The 7311-nt window shown below is 51.8% G+C and overlaps 1 pseudogene; it reads left to right on the top strand.

Annotated features, from left to right (window-relative positions):
- The first annotated feature begins 232 nt into the window (after window positions 1-232).
- Window positions 233-6876, top strand: LOC105732894 (actin-histidine N-methyltransferase-like; annotated as a pseudogene).
- Window positions 6877-7311: the final 435 nt, after the last annotated feature.

Below are 7311 nucleotides of genomic sequence, written 5' to 3'. Positions count from 1 at the left end.
CTAAAACAAAATAAAAATAATTCATTGAAAAATTAAAAGCAATTAGGGTACTGTCTTGGTTTAAAACATCTCAATGGGGGTTGGGCCGCGGCGGCAGGGCCATCTCAGGCTGCTGCCCCTCCCCTCCCGTCCGGCCGCCACACCACAGCCTGGGGGTTGGTTGAGGCGGACGTCGGGGTCCGGGCCGGAGTGCGTCGTTCCCGCTGCGCTAGGGGAAGCGGGCAGTCAGAAAATGGGTAAGAAGAGTCGAGTAAAAACTCAGAAATCCAGCACTGCTGCTACAGAAACTGTGTCACCGAAGGAAATCTTGAACCTGACCAGTGAACTGCTGCAGAAATGCAGCAGTCCTGCGCCTGGCCCAGAAAAAGAGTGGGAAGAGGATGTGCAGATCCAGACTCTAGTTGAGAAAATACGGAAAAAGCCAAAAGGTCTGTCCGTTACTTTTGACGGAAAAAGAGAAGATTACTCTCCTGATCTAATGAAATGGGCCTCTGAAAATGGGGCTTCTGTCAAGGGTTTTGAAATGGTGAACTTCAGAGAAGAGGGCTTTGGTTTGAGAGCAACAAGAGATATCAAGGCAGAAGAATTGTTCTTATGGGTTCCATGAAAATTACTAATGACTGTTGAATCTGCTAAAAGTTCAGTGTCGGGGCCTTTATATTCTCAAGACCGAATCCTTCAAGCCATGGGAAACATCGCACTGGCCTTTCATCTGCTGTGTGAGCGAGCCAGCCCTAACTCCTTCTGGCAGCCCTGCACTCAAACTCTCCCCAGTGAATACGACACTCCTCTCTACTTTGAAGATGAAGTTCGGTATCTTCAGTTCACACAAGCTATACAGGATGTCTTCAGCCAGTATAAAAACACAGCTTGAGAGTATGCCTACTTCTATAAAGTCATCCAGACCCATCCTCATGCCAACACACTGCCCTTGAAGGATTCTTTCACTTATGAGGACTACAAGTGGGCAGTCTCTTCTGTTACGACGAGGACGGTTCCCGGGTGACCCTGGCTCTGATTCCTTTATGGGACATGTGTAACCACAGCAACGGCCTGATCACTACTGGTTACAACCTGGAAGATGACCGCTGTGAGTGTGCAGCTCTGCAGGATTTTCGGGCTGGAGAGCAGATTTACATTTTTTATGGCGCTCGATCAAATGCAGTTTGTGATCCACAGTGGTTTTTTCTTTGATGATAACTCACATGACAGAGTGAAAATAAAGCTTGGAGTGAGTGAAAGTGACAGACTGAACGCCATGAAGGTGAGGTCTTGGCGCGTGCGGCATCCCCACTTCCAGCGTTTCTGCGTTCCGTTTTACGGAGCCGCCCATCTCTGCCCAGCTTCTGGCTTCTCTCCGAGTATTCTGCATGACTGAAGAAGAACTGAAAGAACACTTGCTGGGAGACAATGCTACTGAGAGAATCTTCACCTTGGGGAACTCTGAATTTCCTGTTAGCTGGGACAATGAGGTCAAACTTTGGACATTTCTTGAAGATAGAGCTTCGCTTCTTTTAAAAACATATAAAACAACTATTGAGGAAGATAAATCCGTCTTGAAAAACCAGGATCTTAGTGTTCATGCAGAAATGGCCATCAAATTGCGCTTAGGTGAGAAAGAGATTTTGGAAAAAGCAGCTGTCAGCTGGGAGTACCACCGCCCGCAGATGGAGGGGAAGCCTCCACTTCCCAAATGTGAGGAGAGCAGCGTGGGGGACTGGACGCTCCCCCGGTCTTGAGAAATCTCGAGGAGGCTGGAGTGCAGCATGCCTTGAACATCAGAGAGGCCGACAGCAAAGCAAAGGCCACAGAAGACGGGCTTGCGAACGGTGAAAACTCTATCCCTAGTGGGACCAGGTCCGACGATGAAAATCGCAATCCAGAAGGAAAAGAGCAGCTGAAGATGCCTAAGGGTCTTCCTCAGACAGCGCTGATGCAGTGAAGGAGTGGCGCCGAGGTGAGGCTGGTCGGGGGCGCCCAGTGGAGCAGGAGTTGACGGGCGGTCCGTTCACATCGCCGTGTCTCCTTGTCAACATATTTCTTTCTGCAGAGAGGAAGATAATGTTTTTGCCGCTTTATATAAAAATGTTTTTTTTAAGTTATTTAAAAAATCTAGCTTCCCTTTTTGATTAAGATTGCCATCTCGCTTTAAGGCAAAACAAACAGTTAACAAACAGCAGTAAGAAACGGGGAAGAGGTGGCTGTGGGGGACTTGCAGACCCATTGTGGGAAAGGGATTTCCTTCCTGGGGAAGAATTCAGGCCCTCTCTCAGCTGTGCTTTCGTGGGCCTGTCATCTTGACGACCAGAATGAAAGCTTGCTCTGCCTCCTGCCAGCCAGAGCTGGTGGCGGGCCTCGGGTATTCAGCACGAAGGTGGGGAATTGCACAGCAGAAAACAGAACTGAAGTTGGGAAACTTTAGAGTCTGGGTAAAACCTTTGGTTTTTCTCCTTAAAAAATAATACCCCATTACCAAAAGAAAAGGTTAGGTGGCAACCTTATTTTTAATAGTTTAAATGTTGATGATAATCCTAATTATATAAAAATACATATATAAACACACACATATACATATCTAGTGATTTCTGAAGATTTGTTTACTTTTGTGTTTTGTTTTACTGTACCAAGAACGTGTCCTTTCTCCTTGAATCAAAGCAGGACGTGCATCATCCTCCTCATTTTAAATGTTGGCTCTGATTTTACAGCGATGCACTGGATTCCAGCCTTGGTAATGGAGAGTTTGCAAACACACAGCGGCCCACGGCTTCACGTGGTGGTGTGCAGTGTGAGGCAGCTCCCTGGCTTTCCCGGTTGTCGCAACAAGCTGGAGATTTTCAAAGCTACACTTTTGATTAAAAGCCCTTATTAAAAGAAAAACATGATGAAAAAAAATCTCAACAACCTTTACCCTAGATTCATACTAGTGTCTTCACATTCTGAGTTCACGTGCGGGTTCCCCTGCCTGGGGCAACGTCCCTGTCAGCTCCCTCGTGGGAAGAGTGCCATCCACTCGGAAGTCATCACCGCCTTCTCCTTTGTTTGACGCCATATAAGTAAGTCTCTCGCGGTGGGGTGATTGTAGCGCGAGGCTCACGTGTGCACAGAGGAGCGTGGCATGCAGGTCTTCCGGATTCTTTCTGCAGACATCCATGGGGTCACTGTGCCCCTGCATCACTCCTGCGCTCCCTGACGGGCCCAGGACACTTGGGAAGCCTCAGGGAGCAGGCACTGAAGCAGCTCTCCACTGAACAAAGCAGGTGTGCCCATGAGACACACCCTGTGGGCCTGCCTGTCTCAGCTGCAAACATCAGGCGACAACCATGGCGCCATTCTACGACCTGGTCCACCTTCAGGTCCAGCCCACACTCTGTCAAATCTGCATAAAAACATGGGTTTAGGGTCCCCGTCCTTCTTTCCCTCTGTTGGTGTCTCGCAGGGGAGGGCTCTGGCTCTCCGTCAGCAGGCGGCCACGCCGGCGTCTCTCAGGCCCACACCTACCCTCCCAGCCCTCGGCCAACACCCTTTTTCACCCTCTGCTGGGGACCCCTCAAGGTGACCACAAGACCTCTTCGGGGCCTACACACTCACACATATACACAGAGACACACATACACACAGAGACAGAGGCACAGAGATACACATACAGAGACACACACATAGAGACAGACACAGTTAAACACAAACAGAGAGAGATACACACAGACACAGACACACACAGACACACACAGACACACACAGAGACACACACAGAGACAGGCACATACAGAGACACACGCAGAGACAGACACACAGAGATGTATACACAGACACATGCACAGAGACACATATACAGAGACAGACACACACAGAGATAGAGACACACACAAAGACAGAGACACAGAGATACAGAAACACACACAGACACACACACAGACACACACACAGACACAGAGACAGAGACACACAGATACACACAGAGACAGACACACAGAGACAGAGATACACACACAGACACACACAGGCAGACTCACACAGAAACACAGACACACAGAGACAGACATACAGACACAGAGACAGAGACACACAGAGATACACACAGAGACAGAGATACAGAGACACACACAGAGATACATAGACACACATAGTAGACACACTCACAGAGACACAGACAAACTCACAGAGACAGACACACACAGAGACAGACACACAGAGACAGACACAGACACACAGAGACAGAGATACACACACAGACACACACAGGCAGACTCACACAGAAACAGAGACACACAGAGACAGACATACAGACACAGAGACAGAGACACACAGAGATAGAGACACACACAAAGACAGAGACACAGAGATACAGAAACACACACAGACACACGCACAGAGACACAGACACACAGACACAGAGACAGAGACACACAGATACACACAGAGACAGACACACAGAGACAGACACAGACACACAGAGACAGAGATACACACACAGACACACACAGGCAGACTCACACAGAGGCAGAGACACACAGAGACAGAGACACACAGACACACACACAGAGACAGAGACAGACACACAGAGACAGAGACACAGAGATACACACAGAGACAGAGATACAGAGACACACACAGAGATACATAGACACACATAGTAGACACACTCACAGAGACACAGACAAACTCACAGAGACAGACACACAAACAGAGACAGATAACTCAAGGCTCCTAAAGTGGCTGCTGGGTCCCCAGCCCCCACATTCTCCAACTTCCCTGGGGACGCATGTTCACTCTCTGTGGCTGCTCTAGCTAGTTACCAAAATTTAGTGGCTCAAGAGAGCACAGATGTTCTCGGACAATTCTGCAGAATTTCAAAGCAGCCTCATGGGGCTGAAATAGGGGCTGGTGCCTGCTGGAGGCTCCAAGGGAGCAGCCAGCCCTCGCCTCTCCCACCGTGTGGCCGCCTGCCTCCCCGCCGTGGCCAGCCCACCAGCCTCTGCTTCTGAGTCACCTCCCCTCCCTCTCCAGCCCTCCTGCCCACGCCGTGACTCCACCTGCCCACCGGGTCTCCCAGGATCCTATCCGTCTCAAGACCCTTCATCAGTCACATCTGCTCAGACCTGTGTTTCACAGGCTGCAGTCACAGGTCCTAGGGATTAGGACATGGACATCCTTGAGGGGCCTTTCTTCAGCAGACCACAGGTGCCAGTATCCCCAGCCCCGCAGGGTGGGCTGCTTTTGGCAGGCTGGCTCCTCCTCCGAGGCCCCTCTAGCTGTCCTCTCGGACATGTGCTCAGACATCCAACCCAGAGCCACAGGGACAGGAGCTGGCACACAGGGCAAGGGGCCTCCCACATTTTTCTGTCTTGTGCCTGTACTTCAGCTCATTATCTTAACTGAACAGGGAGGCTTCGAGAGTATGTCTTATACCTGGTTCTAAGCGAAGGGCCATGCCTAGAAGAACAGGAGCTGCTGTACCTGATGGGAGGAATCCAGGGAAAGGAAAGGGGACAGGGTTTGGTCGCCCACAAATCCAGTCCCCTCCAGCTACCTGGGAAAGGACCTCAGGAACTCATGCCTCTGCCTTTGCAAGGTTAGCATCAAGACCATGCTACCAGGCACTAGGCTTATCCTTCCACATAGAGGACAAGAACACCAAACTCCAGGGAGGTGGGATTCCTTCCCAGTGGGCTGGTCGTGGAGGGAAGCTGGGAACCAGAGAGAAGGGCCTGACAGAAAATGCTGGGAGGCTGCTCCAACGGCAACCTGGAGAAATTCAAGGGAATGGGAGCCTAGAGAGAGAGCAGAGCCTCCAGCAGCCACACATGGAGAATAAGACTGGAAAGCCTGGAAAGAGAGGGCTATCGGGAGGAAGGGCTAGGGAGTTCCCACAACGTGCTCCCCGGGCCAATCTGCAAGCCGAGGATGATGCGTCAGGAGCGGCCGCTCCAGCCACGGCACAGGACCCACTGAGTGTCTCCCGCAGCACCGATGATGGACTCAGCCACAGAGCCGGGTGGAAATCCCGCCCCACCGGCATCCTCTTGTTCTCGCGCACCAGGATCCCAGGAGGCTGTGGCCAGCGGGTTCAGTCACTGAATGAGGCTGTCCGTGCCAGGCAGAGCCAGTGCTGAGGCCCCTGTGCCCCCCGGCCCCGCAATCTGCCATGAAGGGTGGAGTGTGGAGCATACGCCCCTGCACTACTCCATGTTTTATGACATCCAGACTCAAGGCTAAGAGCCCCAGCCTCAAGATTTGAACATACCTTAAACCGGGCTTCAGTTCTCGGTGATTGTAAAGCCGTAAGCAAGTGACTTAATCCCTCTAAGCCTCAGTTTCACCATCTGAGAAAACAGGATGGCAATGCTCAGCTCGTAGAGCTTCGTGAGCACTAAATGACGTGCATGTGAAGTGCTCAATGCTGTTCTGGACACCGGGGGCGTGTCCACGGTGCCGCTGAGAGCACAGGTCGATCCCTCTTCATACCTGCACCCGCCAGCTGCTCAGAAGGTGGCCCCTGCTGAATAAAAGCAGTCGACTGCTCATACACAGCTACAGCGTCAGCATGTCAAGGTGAGCCAGGGATTGAACAAGACACTGAGGCTGGAAGATAGCAGGAGTGGCAAGAGGAGTAGTGAGGGTACGAAAGCGCACGTGTTTCTGCACACACACGAACCTGCTTTCTTCCGCTGCCGTAACAAGTCACCGCAATCTTAATGGCTTACAACACCTATTTATTATCTCACAGTTCCTTGGGTCAGAATTGTCTGGGCAGTTTGCCTAGCTGGTCTTCTGCTTAGGGTCGCAGGAGCCTGAAATCAAGGTGCCAGCAGGGCCGCATCCCTTTCTGGAGGCTCTTGGACTGAATCTCCTTCCAGACTCTTCCAGGCAGTTGTCTGAATGCTGTTTGTTCAGGTTCTCATGCGTGCCAGTTCTCAGTCGGGAGCTAGACTTGGCTCCCAGAGGCAGCCCAGATTCCCGCTTACGCCTTCCACACAGCCTTCCAGCACCTGCAGGCCAGGTCTCCTTCCTGCCACATCGCTCTGACTGTTCCAGCACCTGCAAGCCAGGTCCCTCTTGCGCTCTGACGTGCTCTGACTCTCCTTCCTGCCGCATGGCTCCGACTGTTCCAGCACCTGCAGGCCAGGTCCCTCTTGCGCTCTGACGTGCTCTGACTCTCCTTCCTGCCGCATGGCTCCGACTGTTCCAGCACCTGCAGGCCAGGTCCCTCTTGCGCTCTGACGTGCTCTGACTCTCCTTCCTGTCGCATGGCTCCGACTGTTCCAGCACCTGCAGGCCAGGTCCCTCTCACGCTCTGACGTGCTCTGACTCTCC

The sequence above is a fragment of the Aotus nancymaae genome, unplaced genomic scaffold (assembly GCF_030222135.1).
Source record: "Aotus nancymaae isolate 86718 unplaced genomic scaffold, 86718_ANA_hifiasm-v0.15.2.pri h1tg000193l, whole genome shotgun sequence".
Classification (NCBI taxonomy): domain Eukaryota; kingdom Metazoa; phylum Chordata; class Mammalia; order Primates; family Aotidae; genus Aotus; species Aotus nancymaae.
This window is presented reverse-complemented; position numbering and strand designations above follow the sequence as displayed.